This window comes from Polyodon spathula, chromosome 9 (genome assembly GCF_017654505.1).
Source record: "Polyodon spathula isolate WHYD16114869_AA chromosome 9, ASM1765450v1, whole genome shotgun sequence".
NCBI lineage: Eukaryota > Metazoa > Chordata > Actinopteri > Acipenseriformes > Polyodontidae > Polyodon > Polyodon spathula.
The window spans coordinates 15,929,554-15,957,508 of NC_054542.1; the positions used below are offsets into that span (position 1 = coordinate 15,929,554).

Below are 27,955 nucleotides of genomic sequence, written 5' to 3' on the forward strand. Positions count from 1 at the left end.
TTATTGACAGAGTATATCATATTATTTCAATCAATACAAGTTTAAATCATCCAAATCATGTCCAATAACTTGTTCCCAACACGATTCAAACTCTGCCCCAGGCTCAGCTCGGACTGGTTCTGCGAACACCACAGCAGACCTGTGCAGATCTGCTAATAATATTTTCTAAAACACATTAGTCATTATAATATTTGTTGTAGTTTCACAAACATTCAATTTGTATCCCAAATATCAGCCTGCTTCAGTAGTTGTGACAGTCTTAGGTCACTTTCTATTCTCAGTGAGTCAATCTTTAAAAGCCTGATACCTGCAAAAACTTAAATCTTGTTAGCTGGGCTCCCATTTCTGCATTCTCGTTCCTGTCGTCAGTGGGCCAAACACATTTTAACTGAATCTGGGTCCATCAAAGAACTGCACACCCTTGCAATCAAGGCCTTCCATGAAAATGATCTAATGACTTATAGCACAAAAGGGACATGCTAGAACCACTTGTGACAATTTAAAATACAAATAATTTTATTACTTTAAAAACATAATAAATAATATAAAAGTAAAGTAGTATGAAATAGGATGATACAGTTTCCCTTTAAAATATTTATGCTCAATAATAAAAATGTGTTTTCAATGTTACTTTAAAGGCAGCAAGAGATGTTGCCACCTTTACAAATCGTGGCAGATCGTTCCACAACTTCAGGGCTCTAAAGCTCAACGCTCTGCCACCTGTCTTCTTTCTCTTTATCCATAAAACTTTGGACTTTGTCCTGTGATCTAAGAAATATTCAAAAGGTTTAGTTTGGTGTAGCAAGACCCAAGGTGGAAGTTTTGTCATTATAGGTGACATATATTAATTGAATGTACTATTAAATATCTGATTTCTTATATCAATGTTTTTCTTGTTAAAATTATTCAATTGAATAAATCAGTGTTCGTAAGTAAAAACAAAACTAACCCATGTTTCAGTGTGGGACTCATTTCTAAGCATGTCTTCCCTTGTGTAAGTTTAAAATGTGCTGTTAGTCACTTCTGAGATAGACAGTGTTTTAACAATTCATTTCCGAGACGGACAATCTAAACCTGAACACTGTTCCATCCTTTTTTTTTAAATATTGATCATTACAGCAGGTACCAGCCCTGCCTCAGAGTTTTTATTAATTCTTTACTTATTTTTTTAATGCTTGCATATAAGTTTTTGTTTAGGGATTCATCAGAACTTGAGGACCTATAACAGATTCCCACTATTAAACCTTTAGATTTGATTTCATTTCATTCAGTCCATATTACCATTCCGTTGTTATCATTACCTTCCAGTATTTCCCATTCTAAGTCATTTTTTATGCATATTGCGACCCCTCTTCTTTTATCGTGTCTGTCTTTTCTAACTAACTTATATCCTTCCACATTAAACTAGTCTCCATCATTTGGAGTTAACCAGGATTCTGCTAACCCTGTAAGTCATAGTTATCCACATTGACTATAGCTTCTAATTAAAAAAAAATGTATTTTTAATGCTTCTTGCATTTAAATGTAACAGTTTTTTGGCACTTGTTTGCTGTGTAGTTTATAGTGTAGCTCCCCCCCCCACAATTCCCTAGTTTAACCCTTTGCCGCCTAATCAGAATTCTCATATTTGGACATGGACATGAGCATGTGTTTTATTGCTTGTTGTTTGGCAACCTTAAATCAGAATTTAAAACCCAATATATTAATAGAAAGGTCTGAAGTAGTCGTTTCCAATGATATAATTTGTTAACTAGAGGTATATAAAAAAAAAGAAATGTAAGCCACGCCCCCCCATAAAAAAACAAAAAATTATTAATAAAAGAAATATTTATTTTTGGCCGAACTAAGCAAAATATCATAAGTACTTTGTCAAGTCTTATGCAAAACCTTTTACACTGAAAATATACAAATACATACAAGTGAAAATGCAGTTTATTATTATTATTATTATTATTATTATTATTATTATTATTATTATTATTATTTTACTAAAGTGCACGAAAAGCACATTATTTTTATTTTCAGAATACTCTGTAAAATAAATAAGCATGCAGCAAACAGTAATCACACTCTTACTATAATTGGAAGAGCTATGCATGGTGACGTTGCTGCTGATTGAGATCTATATTTTGATTCAGTAAACAAAAGATAAAACTTAGGAAAACTAAGGAAATAGGGAATTGAATGAAGAAATCTCATCTTGGACATTGTTTGTACACTTTATGAACCCGACTAAACTTTACCGGCTTACACTGTTATGCTGTCTGCTTGTGCACACGCATTTGCCTTTTACTCTTGGGAGCGTAAGGAACCAGAGTTCAGGTAATCGAACACAAAAATGTTGCACCCTGTGTATACAAATAGGAAACTATTCGAAATTATCATCACTAATCCTAATAATAAATACCGTATTACTTTAATTTGGCGCCGCTGCATTTGTTTTAAATTGATCAAAATGACTGCGGCCCTTAAACGAGGGCAGCGATTATATGAGGGCTGCCTTTATTAATAATACTATGCTTTACAAACGCTGCAATATTTTATTACATGATTTATTATGGATTTTAGAAGCGGCACTGTGAGAGGTTCCGATCTGCAGCACTATACTTGTGTGTTTTTGGGACTTGAATACAGTACATTTACTGACGGTTAATGAGAGCCTATTAGGTGGGAGTTGGGAAGTCAGTGGAGGACTGTAATAGCGAATCAGGAGTGTGTATTGGTTGCTATGGGGCGGGACAAGAAGAGGAGCGTGAACGGTAGTTGAGTGTGCTGCAGTTGTTTTTTTTAACGAAAACTATTACCTCTGAATGTTGGTTTGATTTCTGTTAAAAATAAAATATATTCTACTAGGTTATTTTTTTTCTCACTGTAATTTACCTGCTTGTTTATAATTTCTCTGTAAGAGAAACCAAAACGTTTTCTATTAAAAAGCTGATATCTGAGTGAGGCGTTAATTCGAGGGCGGCACACTGGCCCATTTTCTTGGATTCATGAAACAGAAGCCATGTGCACTATATATATATTATACTAGTAAAATGTAACCGGCCCAGTCAGGCCTGTGCTGCTTCATAACTACCGGTCAAACTGCGATCTCTACCGGCCCCAGGCCGCCGGGCCATGTTAATGTCAAGTCCTGTTTATACTATAAAAGTCAGAGATGACTAGGGTCCAAGTCTAGTTACATCCAGATTTATTTTGGGAGACATTCCCAGCAAGTTTATATCTAAACACATTAGTAAACATCTTAGTAAAGCACTAAGTGTTGCTGCTATGATGCACGGCACATCAATTGTAACACGGTACTATTTGCAAAACATCACACAAAAATACATTTGTTTATTCTATTTCAGTGGTTGCAGTATTTTGTTATACAGTCTCATTGATTTACTGAGATCAACAGCCAGTTAGCTCACACACACACAGTTTTCAGGAAGTCTATATATTTCTTTATTAAATTTTCAGTGGCATATCCTTCTGCTTTCATCTCAGCTGTGCTCTGGCAACATACACATGGAGGCAGAACTGTATGCATGACACATGCCTGCACTCTCGTGTATGTTGCACATTTGTGGGAAACGTGCCAAACAACTGGGTAAAAGGTAGATTGACAGTCAAAAATCAAGAGCATTATGTAAACTGTGTAAGGATACCAATGTTGCATTTGTAATTGTTTAAATGAAGAGCAACAAATTGCATTTGATTTTTCAAAAACCAGGATATGCGGTTCTGTGAAATTAGAGGTACAGTTTATTTTTGATAAATGTGAGCAGTGAATATTTCTTAAAATGGTCTTTGGCAGTGACGTACCGAGCTGACGGGAAGGAGCTTGCTGTGGCCACTCTTAATGTAGAGATCTCGTTTTGGGACCCCCAGAATGCAGTGCAAACAGGCACAATAGTTGGAAGGCATGACCTGCAAATGGGCAGGAAGGAAGTAGACAAAATCACTGCTAAGCAGGCAGCCAAGGGAAAGTAAGTTAACTTGTGATGTGTGTTTTCTTTAGTTATTTTCCCTAGTATCTTCATCCTCCAAAGAAATCTGTTCAAAGTTTCCCAGAAAAAAAACAAAACAATAGGCATTATTATTTTTTAATTTTATTTATTTAAATTTTATTTAGCCAGGTAAGTCAATTGAGAACCAATTCTCATTTACATTTTATGTAGGTGGAATGGAAAAAGAAATTACTTATTCTTTGGTAAAGTTGATGTTAGTGTTACAAAATAACTATCTGTTTTGTTTGGGTCAGGTCCTTCACATCTTTGTGTTATTCAGCTGGCAGGTGGTCAGTCAAAGTTTGTCTGTATTTACAGTGTTAGAGAACAGATTCTCATGAAGAAATTTGCAAATTGCCTGCAATCATTCTTTGGATGCAATGGAGGTGAGTTTGAATAAATACTAAAAAATCTCTATATAACATATATGACTTAATACTGGAAGGTTCTTGCTTTATTCTAAATAATACATTGTAAAGTGTTTTAGTTTTGATTTTTTTTACTGTTATTTTTAGCTAAGGGTAAATTATAAAGCATTGTAGCTAATTTACTTCTGTGATTTGGTTTCAGGTTTCAAGACCAAACACTTTCAAATATTGGCTTCACACCACTTACACCAAATACTTCTCAAAGCAAAACTAATGTTTTATATACATTTGAACTGTAAACATCTAATAATTTATAGACTGAGATATTGATTTAATATTTTCAGGTTTTTTTTAATAAACACTGCAGCCTTCACCCTTTGCGGTCCTATATCGGACCATGTCTGACATTACAATTTCCCTTTCCAGTCCGATGTTGGACCCAGTATGACATCATCAAAAAGACGTAAAGCATGGTTCTCTAGTCGATTTCTCTCCCGATAAAGCCAGGAAACCTGTCAATGGCCGAGTGAGACTGATAGGAGCCGAATAAAGCCTGAAAAATAGCTCCATGCACCACAGAGATAACAGACACAAAGGAGATAGCTGCTTCTGCAACCACTGCTCAAAGAATACACAGACACAAACAAAGGAGATAGCTGCTTCTGCATCCACTGCTCAAAGAATAACACAGCCATTTGAGATGTTATAGTAATAAAATAATGACTTGGATTGCATTATTGAGGATTTTGCTGATTAAAACCAGTGATCAGGAGAGGATTTATCAGTATGCATGACTATAAAGAGGTATTTATAGTCATGCGTACTGGAAGCGACAGCGAGTGGGAGAAGTACAGACGTGGAAAAGTACAGAGCAGTTTCGAAGCAGAAAGGAGAAATTGCATCTTGAATTGCTTTAATCTGAAAACAGAGGACATTGGGGAAACACAGCAGCAGCTCAAAGTCAAACAGCCGCGTGTGTTTTTCTGATAACAAACAAGCTGAAACTCGGAGCAGCTGATTCAAATTCAGCGCCGTTTTGAGACACGGGCGAGGGGAGGAGCCGACAGCACAGCAGAACAACGCAGTTAAACGAGGCAGACTTCCCAGCGACAGCGAGTGGGAGAAGTACAGGCGTGGAAAAGTACAGAGCAGTTTCGAAGCAGAAAGGAGAAATTGCATCTTGAATTGCTTTAATCAGAAAACAGAGGACATTGGGGAAACATAACAGCAGCTCAAAGTCAGACAGACGCGTGTGTTTTTCTGATAACAAACAAGCTGAAACTCGGAGCAGCTGATTCAAATTCAGCGTCGTTTTGAGACACGGGCGAGGGGAGGAGCCCACAGCACAGCAGAACAACGCAGTTAAACGAGGCAGTCTTCCCAGCGACAGCGAGTGGGAGAAGTACAGGCGTGGAAAAGTACAGAGCAGTTTCGAAGCAGTTTGAAAGCAGGTTGACGGCTGCAGAAGAAACTAAACTTCAAAAAAAAAAAACCCTCAACATGGTCTTCAAGCCTGTAATCTGTGACACCTGCTTGATGTGGGAAATCCGAGAAAACCCAGCGGAGCTAAACCAAGTGTGCGTAAAGTGCCGCGCGATCCAGGATTTGCATAAACTAGTAAGTATGCTAGAAATGGAGCTGGAAGAAGTGAGACAGCAACAGGATCTTGAGGAACTGGCACACCCACAATTCATGGAAGTCTGCATCACCCCTAACAGACTGAAAGCCACCAGGGAGATAGAAGGTCAGAACAGCTGGGTTCAGGTAGGCAGAAGCAGGGAAAAAAAGAAACTTCGTCAAACACCACCACCAGAAATCAAAACAACCAACAGATTTGAGTCACTTCAGAATTTTGATGAGCAGAACCAACAACAAGAGAATGAAAGGAACAACATCCAGGACCCTATTGACAGTGGTGACCAGACAGCAAAAAGAAGGGAGGTCATGATTGTTGGGGACTCCATATTGAGAAACACAGCAAGTTCAGTTCGCAGTTTGGACCCCCTTACTACAACAGTGTGCTGCCTTCCGGGAGCCTCGGTCAAGCACATCACTGAGAACGTGGACAGGCTCCTAGAACGAACAGGAGACGACCCGGTAGTAGTCGTCCACATCGGTACAAACAACATTGGAAGAGACAGACCAAAATCCCTGCAAAACAAATTCAGAGAGCTAGGAAGGAAATTAAAAGAGAAAACCAAAACTGTGGTATTTTCTGGTATACTACCCGCACCTTGCAAAGGACCATATGGACAGCTGGAAATAATTAATCAAAACGAATGGCTGAAGACGTGGTGCACACGGGAAGGCTTCACCTATCTTGATCATTGGACCACATTCTACAACGAGGACTATCTGTATAGACGGGATGGACTGCATTTAAATAACAAGGGAACTAGTCTACTCGGAGAAAAGATCCTCGAGCAGGTTCGGAAGCATTTAAACTAGAAAGGAAGGGGGGAGAAATCAACAAAAAAACAGAAGGGAGACCGCATCAAAACAAGAACAACAACTCAGGTAAGACAACCATTAAATGTATTTATCTAAATGCTAGAAGTATCAGAAACAAAATTCTAGAACTTGAAGCTACTGCACTAACAGGTAACTATGATGTGATAGGTGTTACAGAAACTTGGTTATCTGAGAGTGATGGGGGCGAATATAATATTTGTGGGTATACACTTATAGGAAAGACAGGCAGGACAGAAGAGGAGGAGGGGTAGCGCTATACATAAGAAACAGTCTTGAAGCCCAGGTGTTAAACCTGGACAAAGAAAATAAAACTGAATCAATATGGGTCAGAATAACAGACAAAAATTCAAAAGGCATAATAATAGGAGCATGCTATAGACCGCCAGATTCAGACGGTGAGCAAAATAATCTGTTATACAATGACATTAGAAATGTGTGTAGCAAAGGAGAAGCCATACTAATGGGGGATTTCAACTTCCCCCAAATAAAATGGGAAAACCCGGTGGGTAGCGCGAAGGATGAAATAGAAATGGTGGAAATGACAAATGACTGCTTCCTAACACAATTTGTGAAGGCACCCACTAGAGGGGAGGCATGCCTTGATTTAGTCTTTTCAAATAACGAAGATAGAATAACTAAAACAGAGGTCAGAGAACCACTGGCAAACTCAGACCACAACATGGTCTCATTTGAAGTGTTTTTTAAATCCCCAAAAGTAAAGACTAAAGCTAAGGTTTACAATTTTAGAAAAGCAAACTATGAAGGTATGAAACAGAGACTAACAGAAGTAGATTGGAGTAAAATAGAGAAAACACCCACAGAAGAAGGATGGTTGTTCTTCAAAAATGTAGTACTAGAGGCGCAAAACAATTACATCCCTAAAGTAGACAAATCTAAATGTAAAACTAAATTGCCAAAATGGTTTAATAGATCAATTAAAAAAAATATTCAGCGAAAAAAGGCACTTTACAGAGCATTAAAAAAGGACCAAAAAGAAAGTACGCAGAAAGAGTACACAGAACTGCAAACGCAAGTCAAAAAGGAAGTTAGAAAGGCCAAGAGAGAAATAGAAATGAACATTGCTAAGGGAGCTAAAACCAATTCCAAAATGTTTTTCCAATATTACAACAGCAAGAGAACATTCAAAGAGGAGATTAAATGTTTAAGAGATACAAATGGCAAAATCGTAGATGAAGAAAAAAAAATAGCAAATATGTTAAATGATTACTTTTCACAAGTTTTTACAAAGGAAGATACGGACAACATGCCCCACATGTCATCCAGTTCCTATCCAGTTTTAAATAACTTTAGCATAACTGAGGCAGAAGTGTTAAAGGGACTAGGAGCTCTTAAAATAAACAAATCCCCTGGGCCGGATGAGATCCTCCCAGTAGTACTCAAAGAAATGAAAGAAGTAATTTACAAACCGCTAACCAAGATCATGCAGCAGTCTCTTGACACAGGGGTGGTACCGACAGACTGGAAAATTGCAAACGTAATACCGATCCACAAAAAGGGAAACAAAACTGAACCAGGTAACTACAGACCAGTAAGCCTGACTTCTATTATATGCAAACTTATGGAAACTATAATAAGATCCAAAATGGAAAATTACCTATATGGTAACAGGGTACTGGGAGACAGTCAACATGGTTTTAGGAAAGGGAGATCGTGCCTAACTAACTTGCTTGATTTTTTTGAGGATGCAACATCGATAATGGATAATTGCAAAGCATATGACATGGTTTATTTAGATTTCCAGAAAGCTTTTGACAAAGTCCCGCACAAAAGATTAATTCTCAAACTGAACGCAGTTGGGATTCAAGGAAACGCATGTACATGGATTAGGGAGTGGTTAACATGTAGAAAACAGAAAGTACTGATTAGAGGAAAAACCTCAGAATGGAGTGTGGTAACCAGCGGTGTACCACAGGGATCAGTATTAGGTCCTCTGCTATTCCTAATCTACATTAATGATTTAGATTCTGGTATAGTAAGCAAACTTGTTAAATTTGCAGACGACACAAAAGTAGGAGGAGTGGCAAACACTGTTGCAGCAGCAAAGGTCATTCAAAATGATCTAGACAAGATTCAGAACTGGGCAGACACATGGCAAATGACATTTAATAGAGAAAAGTGTAAGGTACTGCATGCAGGAAATAAAAATGTACATTATAAATATCATATGGGAGATATTGAAATTGGAGAAGGAATCTATGAAAAAGACCTAGGAGTTTTTGTTGACTCAGAAATGTCTTCATCTAGACAATGTGGGGAAGCTATAAAAAAGGCTAACAAGATGCTCGGATCCATTGTGAAAAGTGTTGAATTTAAATCAAGGGAAGTAATGTTAAAACTGTACAATGCACTTGTAAGACCTCATCTTGAATATTGTGTGCAGTTCTGGTCACCTCGCTATAAAAAAGATATTGCTGCTCTAGAAAGAGTGCAAAGAAGAGCGACCAGAATTATTCCGGGCTTAAAAGGCATGTCATATGCAGACAGGCTAAAAGAATTGAATCTGTTCAGCCTTGAACAAAGAAGACTACGTGGCGACCTAATTCAAGCATTCAAAATTCTAAAAGGTATTGACAGTGTCGACCCAAGGGACTTTTTCAGCCTGAAAAAAGAAACAAGGACCAGGGGTCACAAATGGAGTTTAGAAAAAGGGGCATTCAGAACAGAAAATAGGAGACACTTTTTTACACAGAGAATTGTGAGGGTCTGGAATCAACTCCCCAGTAATGTTGTTGAAGCTGACACCCTGGGATCCTTCAAGAAGCTGCTTGATGAGATTTTGGGTTCAATAAGCTACTAACAACCAAACGAGCAAGATGGGCCGAATGGCCTCCTCTCGTTTGTAAACTTTCTTATGTTCTTATTTGAAAAATACAGCGAATAAGGGGTGGGGCTTGGCTGGAGATACAGTACTGATGTCATTTTGCCATGTGCTTCCTTTAAATCTGTTTTACTTTGAAAAAAGATATATTTTAAACAGCGTGTGAAAATAAATTGGACCTGACGCACCTGACAACGCTGAATAAATGGACTGCTAAGGGTTAGTGTAAGTGACTCATTGAGGTCATGAGCAATGATATTTCACACAGAGTTATATCGTATGATTCCATTATGAGTGTTTTCTAGTAGAAATGAACCAATTCACTGCCACCTATTATAACCACTGGCAATATCCATGATATTTAGTCTTAACAGTATTTTTGATTGGTAGATTACATTTTGATAAGTGATAGTAGCTAACAAAACAATCTATAAAGTTTACTGTAAAAAACTTTGTAAGTCTATATTCTAGGTATTTTTTACTGGATCCTAAAAAGGGGGGAGGAACTTATACACCGGTGTGACCTATAGGCTTTTTCCTGAAATTGTTGTCTCAAAAGTTGGGGAGCAACTTATATACCGGTTTTTACAGTACCTGTTTTGCACTTCCATTGGCTACATAGGTCTCACATTTACAGTTTTAGGTACAGATTTAGGTTAAAGAAAGGTTTCAATGCATATGCTTTACTGTTAGGATTCCCTATGATTTTCTTGGTTTGATCATGTACAATTCACCAGTTTGCAGGAACATTAGTTTAATCTTTGGTTATATGAATGGTAGACTACAGATTTTGAGATGGTGTCTTTTATCACATGTGTTTTAACCTCTTTATGTTGCAGGAGTACCTGGACCGGAGGAAGATGACAGAGTTTGGAAGTGTAGCTCTCATTGATGAAGGTGCAGGTGATGGGGATGCAGTAACTCTTAGTCTTCCAGGGGTGAGGAAAGGTAAGAAGCTCCACACACATATACTGAGGCTATATTCCTCAGAGGTTTACAGTGTATTTATATGGCGAGTTTGTATTTCAACATTTTAACAAATTAGATATGCAAGCTGGTTATGGTCGGTTAGGTTTTTTTTATCAACTCATTCAGCTGTCTTTAACATCCAATCGGTTTTGAAAAACTGGAATTAAAAGTTTAAAGCTGAAAAATCAAACCATTTGATGCTGAGCCAAAGGAACGGGTACATACCATTATACACACGTTGCTTTTTTTAGGGGTGGGCACCAGTATCATTATTTTGATATGATATTGTTCAATATCGCTAATTTCCATATTGCGCTATCGTGGGATTTAAAAAAAAAAAAAAAAAAAAAAAACAAAAAAAAAACTTTATTGCTAGTATTGCAGTACAATCAAGTTTATTTTGTTAAGATACATTGAACCCTGTACATACCAATCATCCATTCTTAGTCTGGTCGGCAAGCACTGCACATTAAAGTATTATTTAACCATTTTATTCCATTGATTGGCATTTTTCTTTCTCGAACAACCCAAGTAACAAATGTATCTCAAACATTCAATAGCTATAAATCAAGAAAAACAACATATCCACAACCTGTGTACCCTCTCGTATGCTCTACTCCCCTTTCTTTTCATTTTTCTAAAACAAAGTAAGACCTTGTTTTTCAACATGGATATTGTGAAGCAAAGCACCACTAAGTTTAGGTAAGTTATTGCTTTTCTTATGTAAGTATCTGTTAACATCTATATTTATATATGTTTGATATTGCAATTGTGTTATTATATTATTCAGTGTTTTGGAGGTCTTAGAAATTATGGAGACTATAGAAATATGTGCATGATATCGATATATGATTTTCATATTGTTGCCCACCCTTACTTTTTAAATTTTATTTTTACTTTGACAAATAAGTTCAGTACGGTGTAATATGTAGTTAGACATAATGAAGAAATAATACAATAATGTATTAAGCATTAAACTTTTGTTCATTATTTTCCTTGTACCATCAGTGTCGCCGCAGTCGGTTGTAAGTGGCTAGTGTAAGTATCAGACAAACTGCCAACACTTTTTCATTGTACAAAAAAAAATGTTTTTTGTTTGTTTGGTTTTACCTTTTGTCTGTAATCATATGGTTTGTAATTTTATATACATTTTGGAGAAATCCCAAGATTGATCACATATAGTCAACCTTTGAAAATATAACAATAATACATACAAATAAAAATCTTATTATGAATCACTCAATCCTTTCACAGTTGGAATTCCTGTCAGGCTTTTATCTTTGGTCTAGCCTCCATTGGTAGGACTTCTTCCAAAAGCAAGGATATAAGATAGCATAAAAATGTAGTTTCTGACTTTTTATTTTTTCTTTAGGTGACATGATTTCTCGTCATTTCAAGCCAGAAATTTGTGTTACTTGCCTTCGATTTTCACCCACTGGTAAGTAAAAAAAATCACTGAACACTGTAGCAATAAAATCGTGTAGCTTACTGCAAACTTTTTTATATAATATTTTTCAGAAACCTTGGACATCAGCTTCAGAACTTAAATTTTTTATATATATATATATATATATATATATATTATATATATATATATATATAGATATATATATAATATTTAATAAAAAGTATAGTCACACACAGCTTTATTTTTATATTATATTAAAATGTTATAACATATCATGTAGCAAGGAGATTAGACAAAGGGGCATTCAGAACAGAAAATAGGAGGCACTTTTTTACGTAGAGAATCGTGAGGGTTTGGAACCAACTCCCCAGTAATGTTGTTGAAGCTGACACCCTGGGATCCTTCAAGAAGCTGCTTGATGAGATTCTGGGATCAATATGCTACTAGAACATAAAGTTTACAAACGAGAGGAGGCCATTCAGCCCATCTTGCTCGTTTGGTTGTTAGTAGCTTATTGATCCCAGAATCTCATCAAGCAGCTTCTTGAAGGATCTGGTTCTTCTTTTTTGCACTCTTTCTAGGGCAGCAATATCTTTTTTATAGCGAGGTGACCAGAACTGAACACAATATTCAAGATGAGGTCTTACTAGTGCATTGTACAGTTTTAACATTACTTCCCTTGATTTAAATTCAACACTTTTCACAATGTATCCGAGCATCTTGTTAGCCTTTTTTATAGCTTCCCCACATTGTCTAGATGAAGACATATTTGAGTCGTCTCCTGTTCGTTCTAAGAGCCTGTCCACGTTCTCAGTGATGTGCTTGACCGAGGCTCCCGGAAGGCAGCACACTGTTGTAGTAAGGGGGTCCAAACTGCGAACTGAACTTGCTGTGTTTCTCAATATGGAGTCCCCAACAATCATGACCTCCCTTCTTTTTGCTGTCTGGTCACCACTGTCAATAGGGTCCTGGATGTTGTTCCTTTCATTCTCTTGTTGTTGGTTCTGCTCATCACAATTCTGAAGTGACTCAAATCTGTTGGTTGTTTTGATTTCTGGTGGTGGTGTTTGACGAAGTTTCTTTTTTTCCCTGCTTCTGCCTACCTGAACCCAGCTGTTCTGACCTTCTATCTCCCTGGTGGCTTTCAGTCTGTTAGGGGTGATGCAGACTTCCATGAATTGTGGGTGTGCCAGTTCCTCAAGATCCTGTTGCTGTCTCACTTCTTCCAGCTCCATTTCTAGCATACTTACTAGTTTTTTTTTTTTTTGAAGTTTAGTTTCTTCTGCAGCCGTCAACCTGCTTTCAAACTGCTTCTAAACTGCTCTTTACTTTTCCACGCCTGTACTTCTCTCACTCGCTGTCGCTTCCACACGCTGTCGCTGGGAAGACTGCCTCGTTTAACTGCGTTGTTCTGCTGTGCTGTGGGCTCCTCCCCTCGCCCGTGTCTCAGAATGAATTTGAATCAGCTGATCAGAGTTTCAGCTTGTTTGTTATCAGAAAAACACACGCGGCTGTTTGACTTTGAGCTGCTGCTGTGTTTCCCCAATGTCCTGTGTTTTCTGATTAAAGCAATTAAAGATGCAATTTCTCCTGCTTCTAAACTGCTCTGTACTTTGCCACGCCTGTACTTCTCCCACTCACTGTCGCTTCCACACGCTGTTGCTGGGAAGCTAACAACCAAACGAGCAAGATGGGCTGAATGGCCTCCTGTCATTTGTAAACCTTCATATGTTCTTATGACTGTATAAAGTTTAGGTACGTAAACCTTCAGTCATGTTTCAGTCATTGCTTAAAATATGCAGTATGTGTAGAAGTTTTTTAAAGACTGCCCATGAATACTATACAGCAGTCCACTTTAAATGGTGAATATCTAAATTTTTGCATTTTCCCCTGAAATAATTATATTTCAGTTATATGGAGAACCCCTGGTTTTTAATTGTCCTGTTGTTTACAGGCCGGAGCTGGGCTGCCACATCCACAGAAGGCCTGCTAATTCACTCCCTGGACAGCAGGTTGGTGTTCGACCCCTTCAACCTGGACCTCGATGTCACCCCCAGTAGCGTGCGCAGGTGGATGCGGCAGCGTGAGCACACAGATGCCATCGTGCAGGCGTTCCGCCTTAATGAAAAAACCCTCATTCAGGAGGTGCTGGAGAATGTGCCGTATGGCGAAAGTAAGTGCTTAATTTCCAATTTTTACACACCACCACATAATATAATAATAAATCCATTAGTGGATTTATAATAACCAAAAGTGGTCACTCCATGGCAGACTTTCACATAAAGATAACAAACAATTTGTTCCTTTGAGAAAAAATACTGAACCATCCAAAACTTGTAATAAATCGGCTTGTTTCTGTGTATCTGTCATCCCCATCTTACTGCAATTTATTTTCCTAAACAAATGTAATTGAACAGTATAAAAAGAAATGACACTCCAAGTTGGCAAAACATGTTGCTGCTAAGTCCATTAATACAAGTAATATTATGTATTTTAATGTAATTATAAATAAAAACTAGCATAGGGCGCAGGGGAGGTAAACTATATTTTGCTCCTCCTACTTTTTTTGCTCAGTGTATACACACTATTATTCTATGCTTCATTATGGTTTTGCCTTAACGGTTTAAAATGTAATAAAATAAAAAAAAATAAAGTCTTCAAAAGACGCCAGAAGTCTAATAAAAAAAACACATAAAATGCGCCCTACACGAACTTTGGCTTGACCCATAGTCCGCACTCCGCACCAGGTGATGACGTTTCAGTAGCTGGAGAAAGTACTTCACTGGTATATAGTAATTCAGAGACGGTTTTGAGAAGGATGTCATCCTTTCTCAACGCTAATACCCAGACTTTTATTAAGGAGGATGATATTCTGAGCATCTTTAGATGCAAGGAATAAACAAGCTTTCAAAGGTTTTTCCTTCCATGAGACAGTCTGGACACCAGACCAGAAGAAACACACAGTACTGTGAGAGGAAATAAGTGGATGCGCTGCTGGGTGGTTTATTATTATAAAATAAAACAGGACAAAAACAGGACACGGCACTGGCAGCCAAAACAAAGAGACAAACAAAAACGAACTACACAGACAAACACGATGAGCTGAATTTTTACTTATTATTACTACTATTATTATTATTATTACCTCCATCTCCAATCCTGTTCTCCACTCACCAAACACACAACCCTGAGTAGTGAAAACATGCTGCTTTTATGCAGCTGTACCGTGACTCGATTGCTAATCAATCATTCAATTAGAGTTGCGGTACAACTGCACGTGAATTAATAAAGTGCAATTCTCGTGCTCACATATTATTACATTTTACTTGCATGTGAAGTGCTGTGCAATCCTCATGCCTAAATACAAATATACATTTTAAACACTCGTGTTACACAGACCCATTTATATCCCGTGTACCAATGACTATACACCAACATTAACACGCAACATACAACACAAAATACACACAGAGGCGAGCACTTTGCCACAAGGCCCATTGAAGCTCTGGAAAAAACCTGCAGGTGCTGCATCATATCTACATAGAGTAGATCAATTCTACAGAGTACCTTCTGGTCACAAAGAGCATCTCTTAAGCAACCGAAAATACATACTGTCAAGACTCCACCAGCCATCAGTGCATCCTTCAAATTCTCTACACCAGTCGGTACAGACAGGAAAATTGATACCTTCTGAAGAAGGACTACGCTGCCTCATCTTGCAAACATGCTCATCAATAACAATCAAATGAATGCTGCCAAATATCAACATAAACTATGGAGCCAGGTGTCTGCTGCCCTACAGACCTCTACCCCAGAGAACATCGAACTGGTTATGCAGATTGCGGAACAGGGGAAAAATACTGCAAAGATCCAGCTGCAGGCGGCATGTGATGACATTGACAACAATGCTAGGGCTGTAGCAAGTGTTGTCGCTGCCAGACAGGTTCTTAACTCCCAACACACAGTCAAAAATTATGGAGTTACCATTTCAAGGGGACTTTCTATTTGACACCGATCGTAAAGATTCTATGACACAGATGAGGAAAGCAGATCATCAGATCCTGCTCAACCACAAGCAGAGGTATTCCCTAATATGGGGTATTTTAATATGCAAAGGTCTTTCAGACAGCAGCCACCTCAATCAGACATTGTAGGACAGAGCAGGTTCCAAAGGGACCAAGGCTCCAGGCCATATGGATCCTACCGTGGCTTTATAGAGGTAGAGGCAGACCCTGTATGTCTTCCTAACATTCTCTGGTCAGTCGGGGGAAGAATTTAACATTTTGTAACAACTACCAGAAAATAACATCAAACCTCTTGGTCCTGGGGCTCATACAACACGGATACAAGGTTCCATTCCAGTCTGAACCACCAGCAACAGGCATTATTTGGACACAATTGGACTGGGCAGGTCCACAAAGGGTTCTGTCTACAGGAGGATATAAGATTCATACTCCTTTCCCTCGCCATAGAACTGATCCCCTCATCTTCACAGAGACAAGGGACATTACTCTGGGTATTTCATAATACACAAAAAGTACAGGAAATTTAGAACAATTTTAGACCTCAGAGGTCTGAACATAAACATTCTGACAGAAAAGTTCAAAATGGTACCTTTGGACATTGTCATCAAGGCAGTTCAACCCGGTGGATGGTTTCTATAGACCTCAAGGATGCCTATTTTCATCTTTCCATACACAGGGATTCCAGAAAATACCTTCTGTTTGCCATCAGGGACTGCATGTATCAATTCAAGGTGCTTCTCTTCTGGATCTCCACAGCTCCCAGAGTGTTCACCAAGGTGATGACTGAAGTCGCTTCACATCTACGAAGCAGGGGCATCAACGTTTACCCTTACGTCGATGACTGGTTGATACGAGTGTAATGGCTTTGAACTTATTTTGGGCGCCAGGTAGGTTGTAACCCTACCATAAATAAGATAAAAATAAAAAAAATAAACAAGAATAATACCAATTTTAAAGATTTCGACAAAGTCGTTCCAGGACACAGATACTGAAGCTAAAACAAAATCAAAAGCTTCTGAGCTGCACCCTGTGCTGGACAGCTTCAGAGTTAAGTGTCAAAAACATGTTTAGACAAGTTTACAAACGAGAGGAGGCCATTCGGCCCATCTTGCTCGTTTGGTTGTTAGTAGCTTATTGATCCCAGATTCTCATCAAGCAGCTTCTTGAAGGATCGCAGGGTGTCAGCTTCAACAGCATTACTGGGGAGTTGGTTCCAGACCCTCATGATTCTGTGTATAAAAAAGTACCTCCTATTTTCTGTTCTGAATGCCCCTTTGTCTAATCTTCATTTGTGACCCCCTGGCCCCCTTTTCAGGTCAAAAAAGTCCTGTGGGTCGACATTGTCAATACCTTTTAGAATTTTGAATGCTTGAATTAGGTTGCAGTGTAGTCTTCTTTGTTCAAGACTGAACAGGTTCAATTCTTTTAGCCTGTCTGCATATGACATGCCTTTTAAGCCCGGAATAATTCTGGTCGCTCTTCTTTGCACTCTTTCTAGAGCAGCAATATCTTTTTTATAGCGAGGTGACCAGAACTGCACACAGTATTCAAGATGAGGTCTTACTAGTGCATTGTACAGTTTTAACATTACTTCCTTTGATTTAAATTCAACACTTTTCACAATGTATCCGAGCATCTTGTTAGTGTTTTTTATAGCTTCCCCACATTGTCTAGATGAAGACATTTCTGAGTCAACAAAAACTCCTAGGTCTTTTTCATAGATTCCTTCTCCAATTTCAATATCTCCCATATGATATTTATAATGTACATTTTTATTTCCTGCATGCAGTACCTTACACTTTTCTCTATTAAATGTCATTGCCATGTGTCTGCCCAGTTCTGAATCTTGTCTAGATCATTTTAAATGACCTTTGCTGCTGCAACAGTGTTTGCCACTCCTCCTACTTTTGTGTCATCTGCAAATTTAACAAGTTTGCTTACTATACCAGAATCTAAATCATTAATGTAGATTTGGAATAGCAGAGGACTTAATACTGATCACTGTAGTACTCCACTGGTTACCACACTCCATTCTGAGGTTTTTCCTCTAATCAGTACTTTCTGTTTTCTACATGTTAACCACTCCCTAATCCATGTACATGTGTTTCCTTGAATCCCTACTGCGTTCAGTTTGAGAATTAATCTTTTATGCGGGACTTTGTCAAAAGCTTTCTGGAAATCTAAATAAACCATGTCATAAGCTTGGCAATTATCCATTATCGATGTTGGATCCTCAAAAAAATCAAGCAAGTTAGTTAGACACTATCTCCCTTTCCTAAAACCATGTTGACTGTCTCCCAGTACCCTGTTACCATATAGGTAATTTTCCATTTTGTATCTTATTATAGTTTCCATAAGTTTGCATATAATAGAAGTCAGGCTTACTGGCTGTAGTTCCCTGGTTCAGTTTTGTTTCCCTTTTTGTGGATCGGTATTACGTTTGCAATTTTCTGTCGGTACAACCCCTGTGTCAAGAGACTGCTGCATGATCTTGGTTAGCGGGTTGTAAATAACTACTTTCATTTCTTTGAGTACTACAGGGAATTTGTTTTTTTAAGAGCTCCTAGTCTCCTTAACACTTCCCCCCCCTGCCAGTTATGGTAGTTTTTATTTTAAACTGGATAGGTAACGGGGTGACCATGTGGGGCTATTGTTTATTTTAAGAGCTCCTAGTCCCTTTAACACTTCTGCCCAGTTATGGTAGTTTTATTTAAAACTGGATAGGAACTGGTTGACATGTGGGGCATGTTGTCCATATCTTCCTTTGTAAAAACTTGTGAGAAGTAATCATTTAATATATTTGCTATTTTTTTTTTCTTCTTCATCTATGATTTTGCCATTTGTATCTCTTAGACATTTAACCTCCTCTTTGAATGTTCTCTTGCTGTTGTAATATTAGAAAAACATTTTGGAATTGGTTTTAGCTCAGTTAGCAATGTTCATTTCTAGAGAGAGAATAGTAACAGCACATGTATAAATATAAGCAATAGCAATGTATTTTCTCATCAGTTTGCAAAATAACCAAACAACTATTTAGTGGCCAAGCTTGAAGTCCATTTTCCAGTTCATAAAAGTTCAAAAAAGTTAGAAAATGCAATCAAACCATTCCGCAAGTCTTCATTTCTTCTCCAGGAGGTACTGTGTGTTGATATTCCACTTCAAAAGACTTTCAATTTGCAAACCAATGATTCTCTTATAAATACGAAATATTAACCATCATTAATGGGTTATTCCCCTTTAAGAACCCAATAACTGAAGCATGTATGCCAACAAACTCTCGCGAGAGTGCATGACACAGTGCGAGTTGCCCCGACAAAAAGCACACTGCGGCCATTTGCAAATTCTCTTTTCCTTTTTCACTGAGAGTGAAAGCATCTGAGTTAAGTTTTCATTGCTTACTTGATTTTGTGCCTTATTAAACTGTTTTATTATATATTTTATTAAACTGTTCTATTATATATTTTAATAAACTGTTTTTTGCAGGTTTCTGTCTTATAACAGTGGTTTTTCCTTCGGTCGATAATATCTACCGTGGTTAAAAAAAATTAATTAATTAATTAATTAACCGTCTGCCGTGAGCTGGTTAGCCCGAAGTGGCCGTGCGCCAGCGGGAGCCTGCGCCTTGCGTTCACCCTCTCCCGGGTCTAGCTCACTCTTGCAGCGAAGTACTCTCATCTGGACATTGCTCTGTTCCAGAATTAAAAATAGTAAATAAAAATATAGTACTACCCTGGCTGGGATAGTTTCTTTATCTTGTGTATTCAGTGCTGTTACATTACTGTTTACTCCCTTCCCTTGTTTTTCTTTGTTTTGCAGAAAACGGGATCAAGTTCTGTGGGCTCACAGGACTCTTTGTATTACGGCTGTAATACAGAGGCTATCTTCGGCTGGAGTTAGCTGGTAACTGTGACTGAGTGTAGTATTCGTACTGCTCATTCTAGAGTTACAGTCTTCTGACTGTACAGTTAGCTGGCGTGCATCTTTTCATGAGATCTCCTGCTTTTGTGGGATTGCCTTGCCACTGTTGTGCTTTAGTACAAGGTTGACGTATTCTTTGTACCTCTGTACTAGAGTGGACGCAACCTTAGAGTAGATACTCGGTACTGACTCTATATTGACGCAATACGTAACGCGAATGCTACCTAGCCTTTCGGTACCGACGGTGTACCTCGACACCGGGGCTGTCGGGTGAAAAAAACACGGACGGTGCAGACATGCGGTGCGGACGTTGCCGTACCAACGTCTTGTTGCAAAAATTACAGTACCAACTGTACTAGTGGTCGGTACCGAGCCATTTTCATTTAGTTTCAGAACTTGTAGTATTCATACTCTGTACCTAAACTACTTCAGTACCAGGTTGCACCAGAATTGGTACCAAGCTTGCTTGCTTTTGGTACCAGTTGTGCTAGGTGTTAGATACCCAGACTAGTGTTTACTAGTCTGTAGATACAAAGTCAGGTACCAAGGTAGATACAGAGCACAGCTCAGTAATAGTTATTTTTTGTTTGTGCTCAGCCTATTACATAGGCAATAAGCACTGTGTTTCACAGTTGTGTGGATTGTGGTGCCAAGCTGCCAGCAGCTGATGGCCATGAGAAATGTGTGCGCTGCTTAGTCCAGGAACACGCAGAGTGAGCGCTGGTGGACCCTGCCTTTTGCGCACAGTGTGCTGCTTTCAGCAAGCGATCCCTACGAACCAGGCTTAAGCGCTAGTCGAGTGATTGCTCCATCACTCCTGTGCAGCTATCTCCTGCGGAGACTAGTAGCAGAAGGGTACGCTCTAGGGAGCGCGGTTGCGAATTCCCTAGGGAGCGCCATTCCAGAGAGCGTCATTCCAAGGAATGTAGCCAGAGGCCCTATTCTGCAGAGCGCAGTGCCAGGGCACTTAGCTCCTGGGAGCCTACCTCTAGGAAGGGACAGAAGAGAAGCCCCATTTCCTCTTCCTTGTCCTCTCCTGCTGAGCCAAGTAACAGGGCGGAGTATGGCAGCATTGGTAGTAGCACGCCGTCAACTGTGGCTTTCACAAGCCAGTCTGACGGAGGGTAATAAAGCTGTGCTTGATGCGCCCATTTCACCAGGGCATACTTTCGGCCCTGCAGTGGATGATATGTTGCTTCGGTCCAAGGCGGCAAGGGAGGCAGCAAAGGTGTTTGATGACCTTGCCCCTAAGCCTGTACCAGAGACCACCACCTCAGCCTCAGTGTGGTCCTTGGGATCCTCCAGCAGTTCTTCGGGCTGAGGGCATGGTAGGAACAAGCGGTTTCAGCACAACGCGCCTGGCAAGAAACCGCAGGTGCCAAAGTTGAAGCAACACCCCTCGGACATTACTGCCACAGGCCCAGGGCCCCTTCTCCAGGGACCATCTGGACTAGTGGGACCAATGCACCCACGATTCTTGGGTGCTCACCACTATACGTCGGGGATACTCCTTACAATTCAGCCATGGACCACTCCTCTTTCGGGGCATGGTCCATACGCTGGTCAAGAACCCCTGAGCCAAAACTCGCTGGCTCAGGAGCTAGAAACCCTCCTGCACAAACAGGCTATTCACATCTTACCACCCTCCGACATACTTTCTGGTGCCCAAACGGGAGGACGCCCTCAGACCGATCCTCGATCTCAGACAGGTCAACCTGTGCCTGAGCCGCAGGCGGTTCAAGATGTTGACCCTGCAACGGCTGTCGCAGTCCATCAGGCCAGGCGACTGGTTCACGACAGTGGACTTACAGGACACCTACTTCCACATTCCTATAAAAGGGCACCAGAAGTACCTTTGGTTTGCCTTTTAAGGAAAAGGCTACGAGCTTTGTGTACTGCCGTTCAGCCTGTCCCTGTCGCGGTCAGGCACGACAACATGCAATGCATCACCAATCACCTCTTCAGTGGGCTACTTGTTTCTGAGTCTGGACTCTTGGTCCATGACAGCTGCTGTATCGGACGACAGGGTGACAAGCATGTCGACCTGTCTAGACCTATTCCAGTTAGGCAGAGCTTTACCAGTGGTGACATTCCAGAAACTTCTAGGCTTGATGGCAGCAGCTTTCAATCCCTTCCCCTGGGCCTTCTACATATGTGGCCTCTACAGATTTGGTTCAGCAGGATGGTCCCTCACCCAAAGTTGAACTGCAACCGCTTAGTGACAGTGTCCAGATACTGTCTCCAAACTCTCTCTTGGTGGAAACAACCAACCCACCTGCGCTTAGGCGTCAGGCTGGGAGCAGTCACAAGAAGAGAAGTGATCACCACCGATGCCTCCACCACGGTTGGGGCAGAGTGTGGAACAGTCGGGGCGCGCAAGGGGTGTGGCATCCCCCTTGGCGGGGTCGACACATAAATCTTCTGGAACTATAAGCAGTGTTTTAACCCTTCAGTTCTTTCTGGAGGAGATCAAGGGAGACACGTGCTTGTCTGGTCGGACAACATGACAGTGGTGGCTTGCATCAACCACCAAGGTGGTACGAGGTCGCCCAGTCTCAGCATTGTGGTCACCAGGCTTCTGCTCTGAGCACACACCCACCTCCTCTCACTCCGGAGTGGTAAACACCGCCGTGGACCTCCTTTTGTGGCAGGTACCGGACGGTGCAGATTGGAGACTTCATTCCGAGGTAATGAGTCTCATATGGGAGCGGTTTGGGAGATCGATCTCTTTGTCTCCCGAGAGTCAACTCATTGCACCCTGTGGTTCTCCCTAAAGAGAGACGAAGGGTGTCTAGGGGTCGATGCATTGGCTCACCAGTGGCCAGCACGACCACTGTATGCGTTCCCGCCATTAGCACTGTTACCGCTGTGTCTAGAGATCAGACAGGACAGGGCCATGTTCCTACTAATAGCACCACACTGGCCCAAGAGAGTCTGGTTTTGCCTTGCAATACAGCTCCTTTGTGGACAACCATGGGAATTGCCCAGTCGCTGCAACCTGCTCAGTCAGACACAGGGCAGTCTGTGGCACCACCACCCATCGAGCCTGCAACTCTGGGTTTGGCCCCTGAGCGGCTGCATTTGAGCTGTCTTGGTCTGTCTAATAGGATGATTGACACCCTACAGAATGCTAGGCCTGCCTCAACTCATTCCCAGTATGGCTAAGTGGGGCGTTTTTCAGACATGGTGTCTGTCGTAGGGTAAAGATGCCATGACATGTCCAATGATGCAGTTCTTGCAAGACCTGTTGGATGAAGAGAAGAGCCCTTTTACTTTAAAAGTTTACCTGACAGCTATTTCTGCTTGCCATGTTAAGATTGACTCGGTCTCCCCAGGAGCACGTTTCCTGGCGGGACAGTTTCTGAAAGGGGCTAGGAGGCTTTGTTCCCCGAGAAGGGACGTTGTTCCTCACTGGCGGTTGAATGTCGTGCTGAGTGCATTCAGGAAACCACCTTTTGAGCCCATGCAGTCTGCAGAGCTCAAATTCTTGTCTTTAAACAGATTTTTTGGTAGCTGTCACTTCCGCAAAGCGAGTGGAGTTGGAGGCCTTTCACCCTCCCCCTTTCCAATCCGATAGAGACAGGATGCTCCACCACACTGTGCCTGGTGAGGACACTGGCGTACTATTTGGAGAGGACAAAAAGTTGGCGCCAATCGGAGCAACTCTTTGTTTGCTACGGCTCTCAGTCCCAAGGGCAGGCTCTGTCCAAACAGCGCCTATCTCGGTGGCTGAAGGAGACCGTGAAGATGGCGTATCAGTTTTCCAAGTTGCCCTGTTGTGTGAAATTTAATTACTTTAAATTTAAAAGGAAGTTGATGTGGAAGTAAATAAGACAATTACTTCACAGAGTAATTTCAAAAGGTCCTTTATTATTTCACACACACACACACACACACACACACAGTTACATACACAGATGCTATACTGCGAATAACGATATCCCTAATGGGACACGACCCAACAAGGTTACATACAAAGATTATATTAATCGCAGATCAATACAATCCATGAGACGCAACTGAACTAATTCTTACCCTTCCAAGCAGATCGGGAGAGCCCTTCGACCCTGGTAAGAGAAAGCAGCTGTCTCCAAGAAATTACCGAGCAGGACTGCGCGCTAATCCTCACGGCTGACTCTCATCAGAGCAGGGGAGAACCCCGTCCTTTATAACTTACCAAGTTAGGCTTTTGCGTGCGAGAGAGTGATTGGCCAGATCACTCCCTCGAGGCTCGGCCCTCTGAATAAACCATCCCTTTCCCTGACAAAAACAAGTTATATAAGATACGGGTTATTATAGGGCAAGGGCACAGATGAACTCGAACGCATTTCTAGAACTTTCTAGAACACACTTTTTTTTTATTACATGACCCCGTCGGAGAAGATAACTGACCATTCCACTAGGGGTCAGGCCACTTCTTGGGCGATGTTCCAGGGCACGTCTATCACAGACATATGCAATGCAGCGATATGGGCGACTCCCCACATGTTCACAAGGTTTTACAGGATGAACATCGTGGATCCGCTGTATCCTGGATTTGGATTACGGGTACTGAGAGCTGCTTCGGAGGCAGTCCCCTCAACGACAGATTGATCAGTGGGTAACCTAGTTACCTTAAGACAGCTTGCGCCATTAGCTCAGAAGTGTCTTGCATTTGTCCTCACGACAGGTTGGGTATAATTACCCATTAGTGATGGTTCATATTTTGTATTTGTAAGAGAAAGTTAGGTTATTATCATAACCCTGGTTCTCTGAAATAAATATTAACCATCAGTCTTCGCGGTCGCTGCGGAGCCACGAGACTCAAAAGTAAAAGACAATTTGCAAAATACTACTTTGAACAAAAATTCAGATGCTAACAAACGTTGTTTATAAAAAAAAAAAAAACATCTAATGTGTTTAAATCTGCTGCTGCTTTGTTCTTTTGTGAAAACTCTCTCCCTGTGTTGCTCCCTCTAGTGGTTTCTTAAGGGTGCACAATTAGAATTATTATATATTTTTTATTTATTTATTTATTTTTTTTTTAAGTGACAGGGATACCCAACTTAACTGACCATCACAGAGCCCCTTTCAAGGAAAGGCGTTAGAGACACAGCTCTTCAACTTTTTCAGGCACTGGGCCTGTTGGTAAACGGAAAAATCCTCACTCTTCCCAGCACAGTCTTTGGTTTTACTGGGGGCCCAATTCAACACGATCTCAGGAAGGTTGTATATCACAGAAGAGAGACTGACCACCATTCAGCAACTGGAGGGTCATTTCAACATGGGAGCCAGGCCAACAGCGCTCTCCTTTCAACAATTTCATGGTGGCAATTCTCACCTCAAGACAAAGACATCTCCATATAAACCATCTGGAGCTGTTAGCAATCTTCCTGGCACAAACACTTTGCACCAGTTTTAAAGCAAGAACACATGCCAGTTCTTATTGACAAAACCACATCAGTAAAATACATAAATCACCAGGGAGGCACAAAGTTGTGGGAATTGTGCCTTCTGGCCATAAAGATCTGGCATTGGTGCAAGACATCAACATAAAGGCAGCTTACCTACCCAGACTCGACAACAACCTTGCAGACAATCTGAGCAGAGAGAGATTGCCTCACAAATGGCAAATCCAACCATAGGTTTTACACTGGATATTCAACAAACTAGGACAACCACAGGTAGACATTTGCCACAACAGAGAATACCCAGCTGTGTGTTCAGCTCCTGGTACCAACAAGAATCAACCGGCTTAATGTATGCATATCGTCCCCTGCCATTAATCCCAGCTGTGCTTAGAAAAGTAAAGAGACAGAGCCAGTCTCATTTTCCCAGAACCGCAGAAATCTAAATCGGAGGCCAGGTAGCACTTTATTGATGTCAGAAGAGCACTGAATTTCTATATTCGTAGGACAATCAAAAAAACTTGCAAGCTCAAGGCAGACCTGTCTCTAATAGACAATAACTAAGTGGATTACATCTTGCATTGACTTTTGTTATAACCTGGACAAGAAACCAGTTCCAGGACCTGTAAAAGCCCACTCAGTGAGAGGGGTAGCTACACATGGGCACAATTAAAATCCATCCCAATTCAAGACATTTGTAATACAGCTACGTGGGCCTCTTCTGAGACCTTCATAAAACATAACTTCAGTTTGTCTTCTCAGCCAACCTATGCTCACTCTGTATTATCTGTGGCATCGGGCACTAATATCTAGCCTACCACTATTTGTCACTTCCTGTGTTAGTTCACTCTGTGTGTGTGGAGTTCATCATATGAGGTAAGAAGACGAAGAGTACCTGTAATATGGTTTCATCATAGAATAACTTTTTTTTTTTTTGGTTTCCCTTATTGTTGAGTTTGATTTGGAAATTTGGACATTGATACTTCGGAAGGGGGGCTTTATGGAGAGGGGACAATAACTGGCACCAAAAAAAGGATTATATCAAGGATTTCTGGTAAAGAGATCAGCTTTTCTCCTGAACCAAGCAGCATGGAGAATGGGGGTTTACTTGATGTGTAGAGTTCATCATTCTATGAAGAAACCATATTACAAGTAATCGTCATCTTATCGGGAGGTGCCTCAAGCCCACCAGGTTCTCGACTTTTGAACTGCTCTGTGGACATCAGGTGAGAGGACTGCTGGACATCCTTAGAGACTTGGGAGGCCACAGGAAAACTTGTGTGGTTGCCTGTGTCCTTAGAATGCAGGACAAACTGGAGGAGATGTTCACACTGGCTCATGAGAACTTGGGAAAAGCCCAACGTTTGAGGAGCTGGCACACCTGAAATTCTTGGAAGTTTGCACCCTTAACAGACAGACAGCCACCGGGAAGGTAGAAGAGGGGAGAAACAGTTAGGTTCAGATAGGTAGAGACGGGGAAAAAAGAATCTTAGTCAAACACAACCACCAGAATGAATCAGTGCTGGCCATGCAGCAAAAAAAGGGAGGTCATGAACTTGGGTAACATTAGCCATTAATTGTATTTCTCTAAATGTTAGAAGTCTCAAAAACAAAATGTTAGAGCTTGAAGCTACTGCACTAACAAGTAATTACGATGTGTTAGTTGTTACAGAAACTTGGCTATCCGAGAGTGATGGAGACTAATATAATATTAGTGGGTAGACACTGTATAGGAAAGGACATAAAGTTTACAAACGAGAGGAGGCCATTCGGCCCATCTTGCTCGTTTGGTTGTTAGTAGCTGATTAATCACAGAATCTCAACAAGCAGCTTCTTGAAGGATCCCAGGGTGTCAGCTTCAACAACATTACTGGGGAGTTGGTTCCAGACTCTCACAATTCTCTGTGTAAAAAAGTGCCTCCTTTCTGTTCTGAATGCCCCTTTGTTTAATCTCCATTTGAGACCCCTGGTCCTTGTTTTTTTTCAGGCTGAAAAAGTCCCTTGGGTCGACATTGTCGATACCTTTTAGAATTTTGAATGCTTGAATCAGGTCGCCTTGTAGTCTTCTTTGTTCAAGACTGAATAGATTCCATTCTTTTAGCTCTCTGCATATGACATGCCTTTTAAACCCGGAATAATTCTGGTCACACTTCTTTGCACTCTTTCAAGAACAGCAGTATCCTTTTTGTAGCAAGGTAACCAGAACTGAAGACAATATTCAAGATGAGGTCTTACTAATGCATTGTACTGTTTTAACATTACTTCTATTGATTTAAATTCAGCACTTTTTATAGCTTCCCCACATTGTCTAGATGAAGACATTTCTCAGTCAACATAAACTCCTAGGTCTTTTTCATAGATTCCTTCTTCAATTTCAGTTTCTCCCATATGATATTTATAATGCACCATTTTATGCCTGTGTCTGCTCAGTTCTGAATCTTGTCTAGATCATGACAGGCAGGATAGAAGAGGGGAAGGGGTAGCGTTATACATCAAAAATAGTTTTGAAGCCCAGGTTTTAAATATGGCAGAAGAAAACAATGCAGAATCAATATGGGTCAGAATAATGGACAA

The 27,955-nt window shown here is 40.5% G+C and overlaps 1 pseudogene; it reads left to right on the plus strand.

Moving 5' to 3' along the window:
- Positions 1 to 980: 980 nt before the first annotated feature.
- LOC121321047 lies at positions 981 to 16,936 on the plus strand (annotated as a pseudogene).
- Positions 16,937 to 27,955: the final 11,019 nt, after the last annotated feature.